The sequence below is a fragment of the Heloderma suspectum genome, chromosome 2 (genome assembly GCF_057233095.1).
Source record: "Heloderma suspectum isolate Gila_16-S chromosome 2, 16-S_ref, whole genome shotgun sequence".
Lineage (NCBI taxonomy): Eukaryota > Metazoa > Chordata > Lepidosauria > Squamata > Helodermatidae > Heloderma > Heloderma suspectum.
This window is the reverse complement of record NC_139459.1, coordinates 3,671,126-3,696,387: the sequence shown is the minus strand read 5'-3', so window position 1 is coordinate 3,696,387 and position 25,262 is coordinate 3,671,126. Positions and strand designations below refer to the sequence as shown.

Sequence of the window (25,262 nt, the reverse complement as noted above, 5' to 3'; positions counted from 1 at the left end):
CCAGTCACAAAATTGCACCCCTCTTCTGCTTCACCCCTGCCTGGCATTTTTTATTAATGGAGAGCTTGCAGAGCTTGTGGGAGGTTCAAAAAACGTATCAAATTAGGAACAAAACCCACACCCTTCGGTGCAGGTCCAAAGCCTTGGGACCAGCCCACTTTGCCCCTGACAGCTTCGGACCAAGTCACCTTGTACTTGGAGGCTCTGCAGATATGTCTGAAGGACGGATATTTGCAGTGCATGCCTGCCTCATCCCAGGCATCGCAATCTGCCTTCCCTGGGAGCTCTCCATGGTCCTGCATCCCCTAAACCTGGCCTTGCTACCTGGAATCTGAACTCTGTACCTGGAACTCGCCACCTCCTTCCGCTGCTGGATAGCGCTCACTGCAGGTGAGTGCCTATGGGATCACTGCTTAGCCAAAAGAGGACACAGCCATTCTGAAGTGTTTATTTCCCATGCAGAGCCATCTGGGAAGGGGATTTAGACATTGGCACAGCCAAGTGGAGCCTGAATTAGACAGATGCAGCCACACTGCAAACACAATGCATAAATAAATGCATACATACATAAATGAGCAAGCAAGTTTGACCATCCTTGGTTTGATTGGTGTAACTTGATTTTAAATATGATTTTTCTGTTTTGATTGTGTTTTCTTTACTGTTCACTGCTCAGGAATCTTTTTAGATACTGAGCGGTTTATAGATTTCATAAAATAAATATTTGAGTCAGTCCTTGTTTTGATATAGCATTTTTTTTCCACATGTCTTCTTACACAGGAGACCGCAAACACTTTGATGGAGGAAAGCATTGCAAGGACAGAAGGCACTCTTTGACATGTGCGTTGTCTTGCATTAATGTGTTGTTTCCTGTTGCCCCTTCCATGAATGCTGTGATGGCCAGGAAGCCTTGGGAGAGTCATTCTGGAAGACAGGCAGCTGGAGACCCTCTGATGCCTTGTTACTTATCTGTTTATTTGCAACTGGAAAGGCTGGACAGGTTTTATCAGTAAGCACCCAAGCTGTGCTTCAGTTCCCCAGCAATAGAAGAACAGAGGCAAAAAAAAGTAACTTATCTGTCCCTCTTATTTGTTCCTGCTCAGTCAGGTGAACGTCTAACCCCTCTTCCCTTCTGGAGGGGTGTCTGTGTGCTTGCAATGGAATGCTCTTTGCATTCTAGCTATCTTGCAAAAAGGAGCATTCATCAGCTTTAGTGGTGGTGGGTATTCAGATAAACAGGGTGTTCCTCATATGTTGCAATCACCACAAAGCCTTGGGAATCAAATGGAAATGTTTTTGTCTGAAAGGATCCAGCGTACAATTGACTCAGTAGCAATATGTCTGTTTTAGTATAAGCCAAGTCTTTGCAGCTTCCCCTGAAGTTCTTGGCTTTAGAACACACATTGGGATGGTTGTGGAATTCAGACTTTGCACATTCTAAGGTGAACTGATTTGGTCTGCCCCTCCTGGCCAAATATGTGGATCAGAATGTAATTATCCTTCTTCTCCAAATGATGCAATGCAGTTCTCAGCTGAAAGAAGTATCAGAATATGTTAAACATGTATATTTCAGAATAAAAACACATTTAGAAATACCTGCCTCTAGATAAGCTATTTAGAAATGCATATTATGTGAGCAAAACATGTTCAAAAAGACATATTTATATATGAATTTTCATGTGGATTTTAAAAAGTTGCACATTACAGGAGAAACAAGATGGAACAGACTTATGAATGATAATGTGTGAAACTGACATGGACTGGAAATAGACGGATCTGTTGATTCCTGAACAGATCCCTTCAGACAAATGGGTTTCTCTTGATTCCCAGGGCATCATCTCTGCAAAAGTCAACTCATGTTGGGGGAAAGTACCCTCTTCCTCTGAATCTACCTCAACATTCCATTTTGGTTGCCCCCCCAAATCAACAAGCAAGTCCCACCTTGCTCGAGTGAGATGAAAAGGCCATTTCTCCATTTTCCATTACAACAGACTGTCTCCAGAACATTATGTTGATCCTATGAAAGTTGGGATTCACCTAAAAGAGAAGGGGATGTTATTATTCTCAGTTTTGTTGTCTAGGGTGGTTTGCTGTACAGTGGAGCCCCTTGCCTCTAAGCCTACGAGACCTCTGCCAGTCTCCTTCTGTAAGCTGTTTATTCTCCACCAGGAAAATAAGCTTGATAGGAAGTGAGGCGAGACTAACGATTATGCCAAATGAGGTGGCACTTTGGGCTTATAATTATTTTTGCTTCATTCATGGAGGCTTTAGGGGGGAAAAAAACAGAGAAGCAGGCATGAAAAGAATCCATTAAATCACTTTGGTGTTTATTCTGTGTCTGACTGCCTGAGCCAGCAGTTACATCTCTCTGCATCTCACTGTACCTGCAATTCAGGAAAATTGCCTTTCCAAATTACTGTCTTTAGTCAGATCTCCACGCCCAGCTTCACTGTGAGAAGCTGACGGAAATGAAATGGACTAAAACGTTAATCCAGCCAGGGGTTCCTTGGGCGCTTCAAAAGGCCCCCTGTCAAAGCATCCATCTCACTTATTAAAAGGTCATGGAGAATGGTGATAGGGCTGCTGCAGAAGTCACCACAGCAGCAGCAATTTCAGGCAGAGAGAGTCTGTTTAGTGTCTACCAGAATTTGAAGCTGATTGAGGTTGTTGCACATGCTAGACACATTCAAGAATCAGGATTGTCCAGGACAGTAAGGAAATTTTTCTGTCCAGGCCAGTAAGGAAACATCCTACTTATGGTCTTCCTAGTGGGGCATCTGTTAGCCACTGAGTGAACAAGATGTTGGTCTAGACAGGCCTTTGGTCTGACATAGCCTGGAAATTAGGGCTCCAATCCTATACTGACTTACCTGGGATTAAGGCCCATTGAAATCAATCAGACTTACTTCCAAGTAGATGTGCATAGGATTGCACTGTAACTGTCTTTCTATGTCCATGGTAATAGTAATCCTGGACAAATCTTGGCCAGGAGAAATCTCTCCTCCTTCCCTGAATGATAGGGAGCTCAGGGTAGCTTTTTCTTGCAAAGATCCTATAGCAATGAGTTCCACAGGTTTATTATGTCTTGTGTGAAGAACTGATTGCCTTTGCTTGATGCCAAACTTTTTCTTATTCATTTTGGAAAATGACCACAGGATTTCAGTAGTGTACTGAGGCAACAAATTCTTATTTTAATAAATGAGGACTTCCTGTTTCTCCATAATGGAAGATTCTCTGCTACCCCAAATATCATTTTAGTCATCCTTTGTGGCATTTTCTCCAGCTTTGTGATCCAAAAGACCTGTTCAGACCATAGTGCAAATGTGGATGTACCAGAAACTTATGCAAGCTCAACTTGTGCAACAGATACCATTCCAGTTGCCACAGAAGTAAACTCTGAGTCCTGCTATGGTTTGATTTTTGTGGCCTTAAATATCATCTGTTCCGGCTGGGGCATCAGGCTACAGGCTGCTTGAAATATTGGCAGCCCAGGCGCCACTTCCTTGATGTCTTGATGTTGGCCAGTATCTAAAGGCACAGGACCAATGAGGATTATCGGGTTACTTACAACATGGAGAATGAGCATTTACCTGTAAATGAACCGATCAAGTGGGGGACAAGGCAGCAGCTCCTCCCCCCACCTGGGACTTCTTTTGTCTTCCCTATTAGCCTAACCTACCTCACAGGTTGTTGTGGGGGTGAAATACATGGGATCATGCACATCAGAGGTGCAGAACCTCTTTCACCCCAAGGGCCAAATTCCATTCTGGAGAAGTTCTTGGGGTCTGCATTCCAGTGGTGACTGGGGCCTCAGGTGAAAGGGGCAGGGCCAGCGCACCAACATATTGTAGCTGAGAGCTCTTACTCCTAGCAACTACTCAGTCTTAGGAGAGGTATTCCAACCTTTTCAAGTCTGGGGGGAAAGTCCACAAAAGCTGGGAGACCACCAAATGATCGGTGGTTGGGGAAGGCGGCATGGCCAGCTGGGAAATTGTGGAGGGCTGGATTGGGATCCGATGTGAGCTGGATGTCACCTCTGGGCTTGAGGTTTGCACCCCTGATGTACACCAATTTGAGCTACTTGGAGGATGGTGGGATAGAAATTTCATAAATAATACCGTTAAAATAGAGAAATAATATTCCCCTGCCTGTTGAAGCAAGAAGGACGCTACCTTGGTTTGCCCCACTCCAAGCAGGGAAGGAGAGAGGATGAAAATCTGTGGAGAGGGATGGGCAGCTGCAGCAATTCATCTCCCCTGTTGCATGAAGTTAAATGCCTGTTCTCTGGGCTGAAACCTGGGAGCAGCAGGCAAGAGTGCAACCTTGCCGTTTGGGGGGGGGGGCAGACCCGTAGTGGGCAGTTTCCCTGCTGGATGCAAAACAACAGCAACACTGTAACAAGTGGGACCCACAGCACTTTATGAAACCAACTCCTGTGTGACGGACCTTGAAAAGGGTCTCCTTGAAGTGAAGAAGAAAAACAGGCCAGGAAGTTGTCCTGCATGAAAGCTGCTTTCGGAATTTCCCCCCCCCACCACCACCACCACTCCATTCTGAGCATTCATTATCAATGCAAATGTTTCCAGCTGCTGCAGGTAGAGAACGGTATTTGCAAGGCTCCTTTTGCACTTCAAAGAAGTATTGACAATGCCTCAAGCAGCAGGGGGTCTTCCCGCGCTGACAATAGCCCAAGAAAAAGTCTAGACAGTCTATTGTGTTTTTTTTTATTATTTTTTTGCCAGAATCACGCAAGAAGGTTTAAAAAAAAGAAAAAAGAGAGAGCAAAGATGCCCAGGTCCTCCCTTGCATTCTCCAGTCTGGCGGGGCTCTCTGCGCTGAAGATGTTCCCTCTCACCTCCCGGTGGGGTGGGGCTGGGGCTCCTCCCTGCTCAGTTCTGCCTCCATTGCTCAGACAGCCTGGCCAGGAGTTTGCACGCTCCCCTTCTTAGCAGCTCTGCTCCCTCACCTCCTTCACCCACCGTTATGCCTTCTGCTGCGCTGCTCCATGTGCCGGAGCCAAGTCCAGTGGCGGTGAAGCGTATGAGTTATAAGCAGGCCAGCCCCTGGGTCAAGCCTCGATTAAAGCTGGTATCCCTCAACCTGCCCATCTGCTATATGGGAACAATTCGTGGGGGTGGGGATCAATGATGGAATGTGCAGCCTCCATGGTCAGAGGCAGGAGACCTCTGAAAAGCAGTCTGGATGGGGGTGGGGGAGCAGCAGGGGAGGCCTCTCGCCTCCAGCTCCAGCTTGTCAGCTTCCCAGAGGCATCTGGCTGGCCACCTTGGGAAACCGAATGCTGGATCTGGTGATCAACTTTCTCTCCTTGTGTTGTTATAGAGTCCTATTATCCAGTTCCCTTCGTAACACTCAGGACTTCAGCCCTGCCTTTCCTGAACACACTGATGCCCATGCTGGCTGGGGATGATGGGGATTGCAGTCCAACACATCTGGAGAGCACCAGGTTGGGTAAGGCTGGCCCAGAGCAGGGGTGTGGAACTTGTGGCCCCCCAAATGATGTTGGACTACAACTCCCATCCCGACCATTGGCCATGCTAGCTGTGGGTGATGGGATATGGAGTCCCACAACATCTGGAGGGCCACAGGTTCTCCACCCTTGGCCTAGAGCAATGTGCTACGTGGGTTCATGGCTGGGGCAAGACTCTCGGGGTTAACCAGGGGTGGGGGAGCAATTCCCGAGCTCACTTGCATTCTCAGTCACTCCGAAGCTAGGTTTGCCTCCGGCTCCACTTTCAGCGTGGCTTCCAGCTCATTCACATGCAGAAAGTGCACATTTCTGGGGGGGGTTTCCCCAAAGTGTACACTTCCTCCATTGACTAAGGTGTGAAAATGCATATTTTTAATGTACATTTCAAAGTGTACATTAAAAAATACACATTTTTCTAACATGATCACAAATTCAAGAATTCACAAGCATATATATATATATATATATATATATATATATATATATATATATATATAATCTCCTGCTCGCATTTGGGATTATAAACAGGACATGTTCCTATGATTTGTGAACAGAAATGAATTTCTCATATGCCTCTAGTGTTAACCTCCGAGTTCACACTCCTAGCTACAATCCTATAGCCACTTACCTGGGAGCAAGTCCTATTGAACTCAGTAAGACAAACTTCTGAGTCGACATGTATAGGATTCACTGTAAGACACTATGTTACACCAGCTCTTGCAGTTGCTCTAAAAAGGAAAAAGAGCTAATAAGTATTGTTGTGCCAGAACTATATTTTATTTCCAAAGGGCTTACCATTTACCAAAGGACCAGGTGCTACGGGGCTCATGTGTCCTGCTGGTGGACTTCCCACTGCTGTGGGAACAGAGTGCTGGATGAGATTGGCCCTTGGTCTGATCCAGCACAACTCTTCTAATGTTCTTGTGTCTTAATTTAAGGACAACATTAAATCGAATGTTAACTGCATTTCTAAAAACATCTTTGTCCCCATTTCAGAGTCTAAGTCCCTGTGTATTGCCTCTTCCTGGGGGAGTGCTTGACTGGACACCATGATCTGGCCAGGGTAGGGGCCCTCTCATGTTTCCTTGCAGTGAGCGTGGGCGTGCGCCTGCCCACTGCAGACCCTGAGCAAACACAGCCATTGATTCCACACCCTCGAAGACGTCATTGATCCCATATTTGGCATCATATATTATATTTGAACCTATTTTCCTAATATTGCTACAGTCTCCTGATTCCAAACCATCAATAAATGTTTATTTGGCTTAATGCCATATTTGGGGTCAGGAAAATTTCCCTCTACACCCCATCCCCCCTTCTCTCTCTCTCTCTCTCTCTCTCTCTCTCTCTCTCTCACACACACACACACACACACACACACACACTCAAATTGGCTAGTGAACCTGCATGGCTTTGCCTTCTTTTCCCATGTGCAGCTTGAGTCATCGGAAGCCTTTATAAGCCTGCACCCTGTAGTTCTTGCGGAACACCGCAGTCTGGATTGCACAGGCTGATCTGTGGAGAGCTGCACTTGGGAGAACTTTGCAGTCTATTCTCGTGAGCTGTGCGTCTATGACCTGGGTGGTCTCTTGCTCCCTGCCAGCTCTCCCTGCCTTATAGGAACAAGAAGTGCAAATGATGGAGGGACAGGCAAATGAGCTTCCTTGGAGCAAAGAGATGGATTCCGCCCCCCCCATTCCCCCTTCCGCCCTGCCCTGCCTCGAGCTGAATATTTCATTGTGCCCCCTTCAGAAAGGAAGCGCACCATAAATATTCATCCCGCCAGCACTTATGGGTCTATTAAAAGCCTCCCCCTCTTCTCTCCCCAAGGTGGCTTCATCCATTCTGATTATGCTAACGGCCTCGCGCTAAAGATGCCATCGCCCTGGTGATGAATGCGGCCTGTGGAGTGGGTCCATCCTGACATTAATCGAAGGCCTTAATGAAGTCAGCATGCTGCTCACACACATTAGGAGGATGTTCTGGCCTAGGCCCAAGTGGCCTCATGGCGGCAGCGGCAGTGGGAGGGGGGGGGCTCTGTGTGCACAGAGGTAGAGAAAGCACTTAAGGACTCCCAGTCGGGAAGGGCTGGCAAGGATGAGGACCTAATGGATTTTTTATTACTAGACAGCCTTTTAGTCTTGGGCTTGTTCACCCCCTCCGCTTGCGTTCAGGTATTAATGGTGTTTTGCTCCCCCCTGCCCGCTTCCCCCTCCCAGATGTTGTGTCTAAAATATCTCTAGTTTGCTTGCATTTGTTTCTGAAATATTCAACAGTTTGTCCTGTTGAATTCCACCCCCCCTTCCCTGATTTCCTTGCTGACTCTGCACTTTCTTTCCTATTAAAGGAGGAAGAATCAGTTGCGACGGTGCATTTCTAGCGTTGTACTCATACAATGGTGAATTCTGTATTCGGCTGTTACGTCAACTCCACTCTTAGTTCTTCCCCTGATAAAAAGCCTTTGCTGCTCAAAATTCAAAGTGATACATTTGAAGGGTAAAATGATGCACGTTGAGAGGGGAAAAATCCTAACTTCACATGAACACTGACAGGGGCTGTACTGGCAGCAACTAGGAATGTCGGAGAAATCCGCTGGGCAGGTGAAGCCCATTGAGCTTTCAGCAGTTCCTCCCCCCGTCTTCGGCTCACCTCCCCATGAGCTGGCCCAACTCCCTGGTCAGCTCACAGACTTCCCTTTTCCTTTTTTCTGTAAAAAGGCATTGGCACAAATTGCAGGTGCAAATTGTATAATTTGCATAAATTGCAGCCATAATTTGTTTAATTGTGCACATTGTGGCTGTAATTTGTGCAAAGTAAGCAATTGCAGCCACAATTTGTGCAATTTATGCCATTTGCGCAAATGTCTTTTTACAAACAAACCCCACCCCACCTCGAGAAAAGTTCCAGATTCTGAGAAAAGCCTGCACAGCTCAGCTGACAAATGCAAGCCAGGTCGGGCAGGCTGCGCAGATCTGTCAGGCCCCCAGACAGCCAGATTTTCTAACGAAGGCCTCCCCTAGCAGCAACAAACCAGGAAAGAGACCTTGGGACTGTGGTGGATAGGACATGCCAAGGATAAATGTTGACACAGCATGTGCCAACTGAGAGAAGCAAGTTCCATGTGACGGATTATCAGGAAGCTGTTTGGGAATGACACTGCCAATATTGTCAAGCTTTTATAGACTTCTCCATTGCAGCAACTTTTAGAATACTGTTGCCCTCATCTCAAAAAGGCTCTCATTGGGGTTGGAATAGTTGGAACAGCTTCAGAAAAGTGCAACCAAAGTGACCAAGGACTTGGAGCACCATCGCTATGGGAATGGCAGAAGCGTCTAGGGCCTTTTAAGTTGCGGGGTAGAGGGGAATAATGTATTTATTTTAAACTCATGGATCCAACCTTCCTTTAAAAAAGCTCAAGGCAGCTGGCAAGAAATTAAAACAAACGTAATAAAACAAAATTAGAACATTATTAAAAGTGGCAGAACACAAGAGCATATAAAGATCCTATTAAGGCAACTAGACATCTTCTAGCCAGAAAAACACACACAATTCAATATGGCAAGGAGGGCACAAGCATTGTGGGAGACCCCAGCCTGCAACCCAATTACTATGAGTGGAGGTGGAAATTGAAGCTAAATTGTAGATCATACTTGAGGATATTTATGGAAATTGATTTCTCTGAATCCATGTACCTATAGGTCATAACTTGTTGGAGCCAATCAGAAGCAGTGTTAAAGCAGACCAAGCAACATTCTGAACAGTATGTTGCTGCTCCCTCCTATCCCCTACCATGATGCTCTTATCTAGAAGAGAGAGAGAGAGAGAGTGCTTGTGCAGTCAAACTGAGACTTATATTTGGGGGGACAGAGAGGTCTGTGCTTCCCAATGTGGTATGCCCTTCTCAAGAACTAGCAGTCTCAGAGTTCCTTCTACATAGGCAGAAGGGAGGGAGAGCTAGTGGGAGGAACACAGTGCCATAATAATCAGGGACATTGGTCCCAAGGACAGTGGGAGCCAGTGCTGCTTGTAGGATTTACAGGCGCAAAATATATGTGATTAGGGGCACAATCCTAAGCATGTTTAGACAGAAAAAAGTCCTACAACTCACAGCATTCCCCAGCCAGCCATACTGGCAGGGGAATGCTGGGAGTTGTAGGACTTTTTTTCTGTCTAAAGATGCATAGGATTGCACCCTAAATATCTACTTCTCTCTCTCACACACACACACAATACTGTCAAGTCTACTTTTTAAAAACAGAATGAACTATTCCCATTATCTTTACCACACAAAAAAGCAACTAGCTTTCAGTTGATTTTTTGCACACTGCTGATGACTGAGGGAACAGTGTTGTTGTTGTTCAGTCGTTCAGTCATGTCTGACTCTTCATGACCCCATGGACCATAGCATGCCAGGCATCCCTGTCCTGCGCTCTCTCCCGGACCGTGCTCAAGTCCATACTCATTGCATCAGTGATGCTATCTAGCCATCTCATCCTCTGCCGTCCCCTTCTCCTTTTGCCTTCAGTCTTTCCCAGCATCAGGGTCTTTTCCAGAGAGTTTTCTCTTCACATTAGGTGGCCAAAATATTTGAGCTTCAGCTTCAGTATCTGTCCTTCCAATGAGCACTCAGGGTTGATTTCCTTTAGGAGAGGGAACAGTGTGCAGAAGCTGAAAGTTGCAAAATAGTCATCAAAATAGTACTTATCAAAAATGGCAGGCATTCTACTATGGGACAAGAACAGTTAAGCCACCTACCAATTTTGTCTCCTGAGTGTGAGTTTGCAAGAGCAATTGACTTTGGGGAGACAATAAATGATTTTGCACTGAAAAAGTCAGAAAAATGTAGCTTGAAAATGAATTGGTCTGTTATAAAATGTTTGCAGCTGCATTGACCCACTACAATGGGAGTGGGGGGGGGGTGTCAAAACATCAATGGGATAATACTTTTATTAGGACCAACCAAAAAGTTACAAAATAGTTAGCAAGTTTTGTAGGGCCCCTCTTCAAGCCGGATGTTCTGTTATATATAAATAGTAAGGGGGGGATGTTGAGGGATATGGCAGAAAAGTAATTACAGAAATATAGAAAATGTAATTTCAAGAATTAAAATTGAAACTTTTATTTTATCATGATATATGGAATCGTATGTATAGTTTGGGATTGTGGTATTTATTACAAGTTTGTGCTACCCCCCCCCCAATGGTGCTTGGTCCCTGAGGGAAAGTTAAAAATGGCTTAGGAAAGGATCTTAAAAGACCTTTATGGCTCAAAGACCCTCTAAACAAGAAGGTTTTAGCCATCTAGCAGAAGGCCACTGAGGAGGGGGCCAGACCACAGGCATTTTTTACATGGACTTCCAAGTGGCTTTTGCCAAACTCTCTCACCAAAGACTCCAGAGCAAACCTACCCATCATGGCATAAGAGGGGAAGTTCTCTTATGGATTGGGGTAACTGGTTAAAGAACAGAAAGAACAAAGTAGGAATAAATGGTAAATTCTCCCAATGGAGGGATGTAAATTGTGCAGCCTCACAAGGACCTATATTGGGACCAGTGCTTTCTAATTTGTTCATAAATGATCTAGAGTAGGGCTGTGCACAGCTTCAGTCTGAATCCCAAATTGCAAAGCAAATCAGGGTGATTTGGACTTCTATAGTCCAAATCTGAAGTTGGTCCTGACTCCTGAGCCATCCGAAGCAGTCTGAAGTGGGTTGGAGAGATCTGAAGCGCTTCAGATCACTTCAGACAATTCTGAAGCCCCAACAGCCTGTCTGAGCTAGGGATGTATAAAATTCGTTTACCTTTTCACAGATGTGATTCGCGGTGGGGGGGAGGCGCTCCGTCCCTCCCCCCGGAATCCTCGATGGGGGGGGGAGGCAATCTGGTCCTCCCCCCCCAGGAATCCTGCCCAGCCGGCTCCGCGGAGCAGCCGGCCAGGGCCATCCGCAGCCAGAGTTCTGGCCGCGGACTGGCTGCTGCGGACACAAATGGCGGCCACTGTAGCGGCCGCCATTTGTGTCCAGCCAGGCTGCCGTGATAGGCTATGTAAGTATTTACATAGCCTATCACGGCAGGCAACCCCCCCCACAAAACAGCATACGCAAATGGCAGCGGCTATGGCGGCCGCCATTTGTGTTCCCTATTTTTCACTGTTTTAGCCTATGTAAATATTTATGTAGGCTATTATGGAGAAAAAACAGGGGAACGCAAATAGCATAGTGGGCACTATTTGCGTTCCTTTTTTTCCTGCCATTTTAGCCTACATAAATATTTATAAGCTATTACGGCAAAAAAAAAAAGGAACGCAAATAGCGCCCACTATGCTATTTGTGTTCCCCTGTTTTTTTTGCCATAATAGCCTACATAAATATTTGTGTAGGCCAAAACAGCGAAAAATAGGGAACACAAATGGCGGCCGCCATAGCCGCCGCCATTTGCATATGCTGTTTTGTTTTTGTTTTGCTTGCTGTGATAGGCTACGTAAATACTTACGTAGCCTATCATGGCAAACAGCAGACACAAATGGCGGCCGCGGCAGCCGGTCGAAAGACCAGCCGCCGGTGCCGGCGCCGGTGGAACATCCGCCCCAGGTAATCTTCGTCCCGGGGGGAATCCACGGGGGGGAGGCCATTCCGCCACAGATTTCGGGGGGGGGGGGCTGAATGCCAGTGCATTCAGCCTCACTGAAATCCGTGGTGGAATTCTCCGCCATCCCTAGACTGAGCAAATGTGAGAACTTGCTAGAGAAGGGAGGGGGAGAGGACGAATTGGGAGGGGGGAATTCAACTTACCCTTCCTGGGGAAAAGGGCTGCCAAAATGATCAGGGGGCTGGAACAATTCCTCTATAAAAGGCTTCCATGTGTGGGCAATTTAATTTAGAAGAAAGGCAAATAAGAGGGGGTTTTAAATAAAATTATCTGGAGTAGAGACAGTGCAGCAGTGCAATTAATAAATATGCCCCACTGAGTTCAGTCAGTGTGACTTTTCCAGGTAATGTGTATTGCAATTTGCAGCCAAAGAGATGTTTAAGTTTTCTTTCTTCCCTTAATGAGAGCCTCAGGTCAGTGACAGATTCAGGACAGAAAAAAGGACAGTACTTTTGCACTTCAAAAAACAAAAACAAAAAACCCCTACACCAGAGATTAGGGATAGTGACCTCCTAACTGTCACCTTAAACACCTTCTGATTAGGATCTCTAATCCCTTGTGTGGCTGACAGTTTTTTACCCTGTATTTTAGTTTCTGAGAAAAGGAAATTGTATGCATGGCTAGCACAAAAACTACTGGGCCAAAGTGTCTGAAATTTGGCAAGTTCAGTCACCTTCACTGCAGCTGCCAGGTCCCCAAATGTCATGTTGTTGTTCTTCGTTCGTTCAGTCGTGTCTGACTCTTCGTGACCCCATGGACCATAGCACGCCAGGCCTTCCTGTCCTGCGCTCTCTCCCGGAGTGTGCTCAAGTCCATATTCATTGCATCGGTGATGCTATCTAGCCATCTCATCCTCTGCCGTCCCCTTCTCCTTTTGCTTTCAGTCTTTCCCAGCATCACGGTCTTTTCCAGAGAGTTTTCTCTTCGCATTAGGTGGCCAAAATATTGGAGCTTCAGCTTCAGTATCTGTCCTTCCAATGAGCACTCAGGGTTGATTTCCTTTAGGATTGACTGATTTGACCTCCTTGCAGTCCAGGGGACTCGTAAGAGTCTTCTCCAGCACCACAGTTTGAAAGCATCCATTCTTCGGCGCTCAGCCTTCCTTATAGTCCAGCTCTCACAGCCATACATTACTACTGGGAAAACCATAGCTTTGATTAGACGGACCTTTGTCGGCAAGGTGATGTCTCTGCTTCTTACTATGCTGTCTAGGTTTGCCATAGCTTTCCTCCCAAGGAGCAAGCGTCTTTTAATTTCATGGCTACAGTCACCGTCTGCGGTGATCTTGGAGCCCAAGAAAGTAAAATCTGTCACTGCTTCCATTTCTTCCCCTTCTATATGCCAGGAAGTGATAGGGCCAGATGCCATGATCTTCGTTTTTTTAATGTTGAGTTTCAACCAGCTTTTGCACTCTCCTCTTTCACCCTCAACAAGAGGCTCTTGAGATCCTCTTCGCTTTCTGCCATTAGGGTGGTATCGTCTGCATATAGGAGGTTGTTGATAATTCTCCCAGCAGTCTTAATTCCGACCTCTGATTCATCCAACCCGGCATTTCTCATGATGTACTCTGCATATAAGTTAAATAAGCCGGGCGACAATATGCAGCCTTGTCGTACTCCTTTCCCAATTTTGAACCACTCGGTTGTTCCATGTCTGGTTCTTACTGTTGCTTCTTGACCCTCGTACAGGTTTCTCAGGAGACAGGTAAGGTGGTCTGGTACTCCCATCACTTTAAGAATTTGCCACAGTTTGTTGTGATCCACACAATCAAAGGCTTTAGCGTAGTCAGTGAAGCAGAAATAGACGTTTTTCTGGAATTCTCTTGCTTTCTCCATGATCCAGCGAATGTTGGCGATTTGATCTCTAGTTCCTCTGCCTCTTCGAAACCCAGCTTGTACTTCTGGTAGTTCTCGATTCGCATACTGCTGAAGCCTAGCTTGTAGGATTTTGAGCATCACCTTGCTGGCATGTGAAATGAGCGCAATTGTGCGGTAGTTTGAACACTCTTTGGCGTTGCCCTTCTTTGGAACTGGAATGTAAACTGACCTTTTCCAGTCTTGCGGCCATTGTTGAGTGAGCCAAATTTGTTGGCATATTGAATGCAGCACTTTAACAGCATCATCTTTTACGATTTTAAATAGTTCAGCTGGAATACTGTCATCTCCGCTAGCTTTGTTGTTAGTAATGCTTGCTAAGGCCCACTTGACTTCACTCTCGAGGATGTCCGACTCAAGTTCAGTGACCGCACTATCATGGCTATCAGGGACATTCAGATCTTTCCTTTATAGTTCTTCTGTGTATTCTTGCCACCTCTTCTTAATCTCATCTGCTTCTGTTAGGTCCCTGCCTTCTTTGTCCTTTATCATGCCCGTCTTTGCACAAAACGTTCCCTTGAGATCTCCAATTTTCTTGAAGAGATCTCTAGTCTTTCCCATTCTGTTGTTTTCCTCGATTTCTTTGCATTGTTCATTTAAGAAGGCCTTCTTGTCTCTCCTTGCTATTCTCTGGAACTCTGCATTCAGTTGGATATATCTTCCCCTTTCTCCCTTGCTTTTCACTTCCCTTCTTTCCTCAGCTACTTGTAAAGCCTCATCAGACAGCCACTTGGCTTTCTTGCATTTCTTTTTCTTTGGGATGGATTTCGTTGCTGCCTCCTGAACAATGTTACGGACCTCCGTCCATAGTTCCTCAGGCACTCTGTCTATCAGGTCTAACCCCTGAAATCTATTCCTCACCTCCACTGTATATTCATAAGGGATATGATTTAGGTCATACCTGAATGGTTTAGTGGTGTTCCCTACGTTCTTCAATTTAAGCTGAAATTTTGCAACAAGAAGCTCATGATCTGAGCCACAGTCAGCTCCAGGTCTTGTTTTGACTGACTGTATGGAGCTTCTCCATCTTTGGCTGCAAAGGACATAATCAATCTGATTTCGATATTGACCATCTGGTGACGTCCATGTGTAGAGTCGCCTCTTGTGCTGTTGGAAAAGAGTGTTTGCTATGATCAGCATGTTCTCTTGGCAAAACTCTATTAGCTTTTGTCCTGCTTCATTTTGTACACCAAGGCCATGCCTCCCTGTTACCCCGGTGATTTCTTGACTTCCTACTTTAGCATTCCAATCCCCTATGATGAAGAGGACATCTTTGTTTGGTGTTATTTCTAGAAGGTGTTGTAGGTCTTCATAGAACCGATCACCCTCAGCTTCTTCGGCCTCAGTGGTTGGGGCATAGACTTGAATTACTGTGATGTTGAATGGTTTGCCTTGGATTCGTACTGAGATCATTCTATCATTTTTAAGATTGTACCCCAGTACTGCTTTTCCCACCCTTTTGTTGACTATGAGTGCTACTCCATTTCTTCTAAGGGATTCTTGCCCACAGCAGTAGATATGATGGTCACCTGAATTAAATTCGCCCATGCCTGTCCATTTTAGTTCGCTGATTCCCAAGATGTCGATGTTCAATCTTGCCATCTCATGTTTGACCACCTCCAGCTTACCTTGATTCATTGATCTGACATTCCAGGTTCCTAAACCATATTGTTCTTTACAGCATCGGATTTATCATAAAAATGGAAAAAGTTGTGGTAATTTCTGTTTTCCAATGCAAGTCAACAGGAAAACGTAAAATCCAAATAATTCGAATATCTGAATTTCGATTTGGATCTGAAGCGAATTGGATCAGGTACAAATAGGTCCGAGGTGAATCAGGGCTGATTCAGAAGATCTGAATCAGCCTCCAAAGTGAATTGGGGGGGGTCCATGCACAGACATTTAGGAGTGAGCAGTGAGGTGGCCATGTTTGCAAAGGAGGCCAAATTATTTAGGGTGATTAAAACAGAAAGGAAAAGTGAAAAACTCTAAAAAGGATCTTTCCAAACTGGGGGAATGGGATGTTTGGGAGGTAGGGGTAGAAGAAAGAATCCTAGTAAAGGCCAGGGTGCATTTAGGTTGCTCCTAGTAACGGGTGGATTTATTGAGGCACCTCATCTTAAAATGTATGCAGCCCCATCCTTTGCATATTTACTTGGAAGTAACCAGGGAACTTATTCTGAGGTACATGGGTATAAGATTGTAGCCTTAAGCTTTTAGCAAAATCTTGCCTGTGTTGTATAAAGTAAAAATATTATCAAAGGTGTACAGTTTTGCTAGATACTAGAGACGCACAGGTTCTCGGAGAAGGTCAACTCCACCGAAACGTGGGCAGCAAACTTATACATATTCTCAAAGTTATCTTCCTCATGAATTCCTTCTTAATTATGTATACACAGCCAGAAGCCCAGGGGGCACTTGGCACATTTGAGGAATCTGAAAGATCATTAGTGAGGCGAGCTCCTTGGAGTTGGAGTGAGTGAGCCAAGGTGAGGCAGTCCTTAATCCATCTCTGGCAAAATCCCAGGAAGGGCTGCTAACAAGCCTGGACAGCAATCGAAACCGGTACCTAGGGATGGCAGAGAATTCTGCCATGGATCTCATTGAGGCTGAATGCCAGTGCATTCAGCCCCCCCAAAACCCGTAGCGGAACAAAGCCCCCCGCCCCCCCACCCTGAAAAAGGTGCACGAAACAGAGCACTCGCCTGCTGCCATTTGCACTGCTCTGCAAATGGCATCTGTGTCTGTGGCCGCCATTCGCTTCACCATTGTAGCCATGATAGGCTACGTAGCCTAATATTTACATAGCCTATCACGGCTGAAAAAGGGAATGCAAATGGCATCTGCCATAGCCGCTGCCATTTGCATTCCCCCTTTTTTTTTGCCGTGATAGGCTACGTAAATATTTACGTAGCCTATCACGGCAAAAAAAAGGGACGCAAATGGTGGCGGCTACGGCGGCCGCCATTTGTGTCCCTGTGCAGCCCAGCAGCAGCCAGATGTCGCTATGGGCTGCCCTGGCCAGCAGCTCTGTGGAGTTGCCACGGAGCGGAGCCAGCCATCGAGGATTTCGGGGGGAGGGACGGAGTGCCTCCCCCCTCACCATGGATGTACAAAATGAAACAGGTAAGTCGTTTCGTACATCCGTACCTGTACCAGGGGTGTGGTGGTGTGAGGCTCCTTCCCCTGCACCTCGAAGTCCCGCCCTGACCCCTCTATAAAAACAAAGCCCATTGGATTTTACATGAGATGGACCAGAGCTCAGCAGCAGAGCTCCTCTTTTGTCTTCAGTCCTGACACCCCTATTTAAGGAGGCTGGAGGCAGGGGTGAGAGAGACCCTAGAATCATAGAATCATAGAATAGTAGGGTTGGAAGGGGCCTACAAGGCCATCGAGTCCAACCCCCTGCTCAGTACAGGAATCCAAGTCAGAGCATCCCTGACAGACAGCTGTCCAGCCTAGGGATGTCAGAGAATTCCACGACGGATCTCGGTGAGGCTGAATGCCAGTGCATTTGGCCCCCTGAAATCCATCATGGAACGAAGCCCCCACCCCCCTCACCCCATGAAAGGCGTGCAGGACGTGGCGCCCTACAACACCAGTGCAATATGTGCTCAGCCAGGCACCCCACTCAGCATCCTGCCCATCGCATTCAGCCCCAGCTGCAACTGCAGCTTCCCAAACAAGCACAAGGGTGGCCCCACATAAAGAGCATGTCAGTGATCTATACGGGAGGTTACCAGTGCATGGACTACAGTGGCCCGCTACCCCTGGCCAGGAAAGGGTGCAGCTGACATACCAGCTGGAGCTGGTAGTAGGTACTCCTCATCGCAGAAGTCACTTGGGCCCCTAATGATATTGCAGCGGTGTACAGATGGCCTCTCCAAATTCTCCACCTTATTTGCTGGCAGAGAAATGGGCAGCGGGGGGGATTTTCCTATGGGTTTGGCTGGGGTTGCTCTCCCACTGCAAGTGGCAACAACATCAACTGTGTTGGTGGCCTGCCCCCATTTTGCATCCTCCCCAATATCCCATATTTACCATCATTTCAGGGCGTGGGGGCGGGGGAGGGAATGCTGCCACTACACACACAAACCATGGTGAAGAAAATTTGGAGAAAATTCTACAAAGTAGCTTTTTATTTCTAGGGGGCTCAGAAAAGAAAAAATATCAGAACTCTTCGGAGAAAAATGTGTCCTGAGAGGTTTTGGCTCAGCTCTAGTTGTCATTTTTCAGGGTCCAGCACCTTCCACAGGGTCTTCCAAATGTTACATTTCTGAGGGGTGATTGTGGATAGGGATGTACGAAACCCCTACCTTCTTTCCCGGGGGAGTCTGCAGGGGGGAGGCAATCTATTCCTCCCCCTGGAATCCTCGTGGGCCAGGTCTACTCCGCAGCGATTCTGTGGAGCTGCTGGCTGGCTCTGTATTGCCGGTGATACAGCCGCCATTGCCATGCCATATCACTGAGGAGGAAGGAATCTGGATGCAAATGGCATCCACTATGCCATTTGCGGCCGTAAAGCCTTAGGTTAACCTAAATGCAGCCATAAATGGCTGCATTTAGCTTAAAGTAAGGGCTTTACGGCCGCAAATGGCGTCCACTACGCCATTTGCGTCTGTGGTTTTTCATGCAATACGCTAGCCATCAGAGTTTACAGCTGGCCATCAGAGTTCTGAGCTATCTCATGGCATTACTTACAAACTGAAACTCAATCCAGACAAGACGGAGGTACTGTTAGTGGGTGGTTCATCTGCCCGGCTAGGTGATATTCAACCTGTTCTGGAGGGGGTTGCACTCCCCCTAAAGGATCAGGTTCGTAGTTTGGGGGTGCTCTTGGATCCAGAACTGTCACTTGAGGCACAGGTGAACTCAGTGGCACGGAGCACTTTTTATCAGCTTAGGCTGGTATACCAACCACGCCCTTATCTGGACAGAGAGAGCCTAGCTACAGTTATCCATGCTCTGATAACTTCTCGTCTGGATTACTGCAATGCGTTATACGTGGGGCTGCCTTTGAAAACGGTCCGGAAACTTCAGCTGGTCCAAAATAGGGCAGCAAGATTGTTAACAGGGACTGGCCTGCGAGCTCATATTACGCCAGTACTGTTCCAGCTGCACTGGCTGCCAGTCCATTTCCGGGCCTGATTCAAAGTGCTGGTGTTAACATTCAAAGCCCTTAACGGCTTGGGGCCAGGTTACCTGAAGGATCGCCTCCTCCCATATGTGCCTGCCCGGACCTTAAGATCATCGTCAGTGGCCCTTCTCCGTGAGCCCCTGCCAAAGGAAGTGAGGCGGGTGGCTACTAGGAGGAGGGCTTTTTCTGCTGTGGCACCCCGGCTCTGGAATGAGCTCCCTAGTGAGGTTCGCCTGGCGCCTACATTGTATTCCTTTCGGCGCCAGGTGAAGACCTTTTTATTTTCCCAGGCATTTTAGCTTTCTAAATTTTTATCTTTGCTGTTTTAAATCTGTATTTTAAACTCCTGCACTGCTGCTAGATTTTATTGTGGTTTTAATGCTCTATATATTTTAAATTGTTTTATTGTGTGTTTGGTTTTAATTTTTATGAACCGCCCAGAGAGCTTCGGCTATTGGGTGGTATAGAAATGAAATAAATAAATAAATAATAAAATAAATTACTTTACCTTGCCTACCACTACACTCTGGTGGCCATCTCCACAAAGTATGGGTGTGCTCCGGGCAGCCTCTAACTATTTTTTTTAAAGTAATTCATTAAAGGAAAATAGCAGTTTCATCAGCAGTACCTACACACCCATCTCACATTTGCCAGCAATTCCTGTATTGCCCTGGCCGTAGGCTTCGAACTTCTAATTTAGAGGTGCCAAGATAGTGATTTTCTGCTGCTTCCTCTCTCCATTCTGAATCCTTCTGCCCGACAGCTCCTAAAGCTGTCAGCAATAACCATGCTAGAGGCTTCAAACTCTTAATTTAGAGATGCCAAGATAGTGATACATCAGATTCAAAGGTTTACTTACAAGGAGTACTTTATTGGTGACTTACAGCACACAGGCATACCCAGTGGTTGAATCAGACAGCTTCTCTGAACCCCGAGCCATTGGGCACAATGGGTTTTATACAAGACAGGTTAGCAATAAGCAGTGTTTCAGCAGCACGCGCCCCCCGCGTTCATTCTCAGCATAGGCTAGAAGTGTTTGGTTCTCAGGCACAGCCACCTGTAAACAGACGTTGCTTCCCAGGCACATCAGAGATACAGACTCTCCTCATTAGCAAGGAATGTTCTGAGAAGGCTGTTATCGGCCTTTTGACTCATCTGCAATGAACTTAAGCAAGCGTTATGGATCTCTAGGCCCCTCTAACACTACAAATGACTTGGCTACGCTCCAGGGGCCAATACATTCCACCCTCAGACGATCAAAGGCTGGTAACAGTCTGCCTTGCCACTTGATCACCAGGGGGCTGACATCTAGTTCAGTGTATACTTTAAATCCGATAGCCATATAAGCAAGCACACAAGGCTAAAAAGCTGCCAATAACCGTCAGAAGTTATTGAGTAGTTATTGCAACTACTCGCTTCCACCCCCAACCCCCCGATCTCTTGAAAGCAGTCTGAAATCGGGCCGAAGAGGGACTCTCCTTCTAAGTTATGTATTTTCTCACTCTGCGCATACAGAGCCCTGACGCTGTGATTTATCACACTCTGCTTATCAGGGATGTATATGCAGCATTCCTGCTGTAGCATGGCACAAACGCCGTCCTGAGCTGCTGTAATCATGTCTAAGTCTGGGCGGTTCTGCAAAGCAGCAGTTCTCAGGCTTGTCATTTCTATCCCAATGGGCCCTTCCAAAGATATTCATTTTGTACATTATTGTGGCTACCCCACCCTCAGGTAATAGGCTCCAGGCATAATCAGCTGAACTGAAGATGTCTTGTTGCCATCTCACTTTCCAAGCCCAATAATTACCTACTGCGGGGCTCTTCAAGGTCTTCAGAAACCTATGGGACCCTCACAGCAGTCCCAGAAAGCATCTTCCAATCCACTCTGGGGGTAACCACAGCCATGCCTTTTCTCCACAAATCCAATAACTGCCATTTCATAGAATCATAGAATAGTAGGGTTGGAAGGGGCTAACAAGGCCATCGAGTCCAACCCCCTGCTCAATGCAGGAATCCAAGTCAGAGCATCCCTGACAGATGGCTGTCCAGCCTTGTCTTGAATGCCTCCAGTGTGAGAGAGCCCACCACCTCCCCGGGTAATGGGTTCCATTGTCATATTGCTCTGACAGTCAGGAAGTTTTTCCTGATGTTCAGCCGGAATCTGGCTTCCTGTCACTTGAGCCCATTCTTCCGTGTCCTGCACTCTGGGATGATCAAAAAGAGATCCTGGCCTTCCTCTCTGTGACAACCTTTCAAGTGCTTGAAGAGTGCTATCCTATCTCCCCTCAGTCTTCTCTTCTCAAGGCTAAACATGCCCAGTTCTTTTAGTTTCTCTTCCATGGGCTTTGTTTCCAGTCCCCTGATCATCTTTGTTGCCCTCCTCTGAACCTTCTCCGGTTTGTCTGCATCCTTCTTAAAATGTGGTGCCCATAACTGGACACTGTACTCCAGATGAGGCCTAACCAGTGCTGAGTAGAGGGGAACTAGTACTTCCCGGGATTTGCAAGCTATGCTCCTATGAATGCAGCCCAAAATAGCATTTGCCTTTTTTGCAGCCACATCACATTGTTGGCTCATATACAGTTTGTGATCAACAACAATTCCAAGATCCTTCTTGCTTGTAGTGTTGTTGAGCCACGTATCCCCCATCTTGTAAGTGTGCATTTGGTTTCTTTTTCCTAGGTGCAGTACTTGGCATTTATCCCTATTAAATTTCATTCTGCTGTTTTCTGCCCAGTGCTCCAGTCTATCAAGATCACTTTGAATTTTGTTTCTGTCTTCCAGGGTATTAGCTATCCCGCCCAATTTTGTGTCATCTGCAAATGTGATCAGCATTCCCTGCACCTCCTCCTCCAAGTCATTAATAAAAATGTTGAAGAGCACTGGGCCCAGGACTGAACCCTGCGGTACTCCACTCGTTACCTCTCCCCAGTTTAAGAAGATCCCATTGAGAAGCCCTCTTTGAGCCCGATTCTGTAGCCAACTGTGGATCCACCGGATCGTTGTTTCCTCTAGCCCACTTTGAGCTAGTTTGCTCATCAGGAGGTCACGGGGCACTTTGTTGAAAGCTTTGCTGAAGTCGAGGTATATTATGTCTACAGCATTCCCACAGTCCACAAGGGAGGTTACTTGATCCAAAAATGAGATCAGATTCGTCTGGCAGGACTTGTTCTTGACAAATCCATGTTGGCTTCGAGTAATCACTGCATTGTTTTCCAGGTGCTTCCCGATGGATTGCTTTATGATCTGCTCCAGAATTTTCCCAGGGATTGATGTCAGACTGACTGGTCTGTAGTTCCCAGGTTCCTCCTTTTTGCCCTTTTTGAAGATAGGGACAATTTGGGGCGGCACAGTTAATGCCAGGACACTCTTTCCACATTGTGCACACCCACCCTTGGGCATTGTCACTGGGGCATGCATGTATGGTCTGGCACCCCCTGCTGAACCCCACTTGTCATTGGAAGCATGGTGCTACCCTGTTGTGTTTCACTTGTTCCCAACACACTAATGGCCATGGTGGGGCATACACCGTTAAGGGGGCAAGCCATCCTATCCCATCGTGTAATTGCTCAAACCCCTCTTTGTTCCGTATGGCTTTCTTTGCCTTCTACATGTTTACTCGGAAGGCTCTGTCCCGAGTGGCACTAACATCAAACCACGGGGAACCACACTCAGTGTCATTCGGAGTTGCAACTGACAGTAAAGACGTTTGCAAATATCACATAGTATTTAACAAATCATAAAATACAAACAAAAAACTTTCATTGAAATCTAACACCATGACTGGAAAACATTTCTTGCATGGTGAGGCATGATGGAGCAGATCCAGCAATCGTATTGCTCCTCTGGCTGGGCCCATCAAAATCACAGGAAGGGCACACTCACACATGCAAAGAGTTCTAGGCCACCTTTTTTGCATCAGCAACTCCATGCTGCATGAGTTCTGGCAGAGGGAAGTCCAAAAGTCATAGATCAAACTCAGTCTGCCATAGACTGAGCTGACTATAAACAGAGATACATAATACACAGCCACGAGAGTTCAAGTCCATGAAAAGCGTCACAGTACTGTCCGTGGCAAGTCTTTAACAATCCAAAGTTCCAGTCCACATGCAGAGTGCCTCTCAAAAGCCCAGACGATGATGGATCAAAACAAAGAAGGCTTTGGGCAATAAAGACGAGATGTTTCCAGCAAAGGCTCCCTGACTCTGCATCAGTTCAAAGGGGAAGGTGTGACTCCACCCTTTTCAGATCTGCTGACAGCAAGGGCCTTTAGCCTTTCAGCAAGGCTCTCTAGCTGTGATGCTTCAGCCTGGGCAACCTTTCTCTAAATCTTACTCTGCCTCTGTCAGGTTCTCACCAGACATCTTCCAGCCTCCCTCTCCGGCCTCTGCCAAGGCTAGACCAGCAGCAACTAGCGAGTTGGGTGACTCCCCCTGGCTCTGCTTGGAGAACACACAGAAGTAAGCTCATACAGACCCTGACATTCCAGAAACTGAATAGGCTTGAACTCTTCTAGGCTACTTCTTATCAAGTCTTGGCTATAACTTACAAGGCCTCACTGCATTACTGAAGTTCGGTTTTGACATTATTTTTGCTCTCATAACACTTTTTACTCTAAAAAGTTACTCCCCTCCCCGCACACTTTCTCAGCTTGGTCGCTCAGAGATTGCTGAGGGGAAGCAACTGTCCAAGCTAGGGAGCTTGTAAACACATTGCCAGTGCTTCTGAACTTTTGATGGGTCTACTTGGCAATCTAAATCTAAGCTATTTCAAACACATTAAAAACAGCAAAACCATTTCTTTTGCAAGGGGAAAAGGAGAGCTCGGCTATGATCCCCTCCCGTTCTGCAAAGTACACTTACAATTCTAGGGCAGTTTTGGACTGCACAGCTCTTAACAGCAAAAACTCTTGGGGCTATCTATCACTGGACAGGCTAGCCAGGGATTCACAGCATCACACACACACACACACACACACACACACACACCTCTTTTCTCCTCTTCTCCCTCAACTTGGCACACGAAACAAAGTTTTCAGGACGCTGTAGGGTGATGGGGGTCGCCTTATACTTGCATTCTTTACGCAGCCATCAATCTTCCTCCGGAGGCAGCGGCAGGGTGATTTGCAGGGCTTGAAAGTAAAACTTCACAGTTTGTATTTGTAAATCTCACGTTAGAAACAAGACATGATGAGATACAGGGCAGCCAAATCTTTGCCTTGTCAGGGGCGACAAACGACTCAGGTCAGCTTTTTCTGCTGGGGTCTCAAACAGGAAAACAGTCTTAGCTTACAATTTTAACATCACTTACAGCATCAGCCAGCTGGCTACACAGATCCCTGTGTCTCTGGAGACAGCTGCTACAGTATCCTCTTTTTCTCAATCAGGTTGGGTCTCCCAGCTTACACAGTTTATTGCAGCTTCAAGGGGCACAGTAGTAGCATTTTCTCGATCTCTTCAGCACACATGCTCAGGCAGTCCAACACTGGACACTCAAATCAATGAGATTTCTTCATTACAAGGAATTCCACGGCAAAAGCTTAATGGTTACATTCTTCAAAAGTCATATAGCTGATGATCAGTAGCTATAGGCTCTATGCAATTCTAGAACAGGTCAAAGCTAAACACTGTTACCTTGACAAAGATCTTCAACATGGTCTCTCCGCTTCCTTCTGCCTTGGGACCGTCCTCTGGCGCACTTCCCACTCTAAGAGGGGTCTAGCCCATGTCCTGGGTGCTGATTCTTCACCTTTGCTCCATTCTGCATCTTCATCTTCTGGGTCTTCATTTTCAGTTTCCACTTCTTAGGGATTTCATCCCAATCAGGCGAGGTGATGATGTGGCACCCCCTGGAACACCGTGGGCAATTCTTCCAACCTTGGCATACCAGGCTAATGGCTACTCCTTCGCCTTCACGCTCCCATGCCTCGTTAGAGGCCAGGCTGTTTTGCAACATTTCTCTAATTAACAGCCTCAGATCTTGCTGCCTATCTAGCTCGTCCTTGGACTTTTCTGCTGCTTCCTCTCTCCATTCTGAATACTTCTGCCCAACAGCTCCCAAAGCTGTCAGCAATAACCATGCTAGAGGTCCCGCACACTGCTTCTCTTTAGCTGACCACTTT

The 25,262-nt window shown here is 46.6% G+C and overlaps 1 long non-coding RNA gene across 2 annotated transcripts; it reads right to left on the bottom strand.

Annotated features, from left to right (window-relative positions):
• Positions 1 to 432: 432 nt before the first annotated feature.
• On the bottom strand, positions 433 to 25,018 carry LOC146351873 (uncharacterized). Of its 2 annotated transcripts, XR_014787330.1 has the most exons (5): positions 24,452 to 24,965; positions 24,130 to 24,272; positions 6,114 to 6,213; positions 1,939 to 2,034; positions 433 to 1,529 (listed from the first exon to the last, which is right to left on the bottom strand). It is a non-coding gene; the product is annotated as an uncharacterized LOC146351873 (long non-coding RNA). The 2 variants fall into 2 exon arrangements; XR_014787331.1 differs by lacking the exon at positions 24,130 to 24,272 and having other exon boundaries at positions 24,452 to 25,018.
• Positions 25,019 to 25,262: the final 244 nt, after the last annotated feature.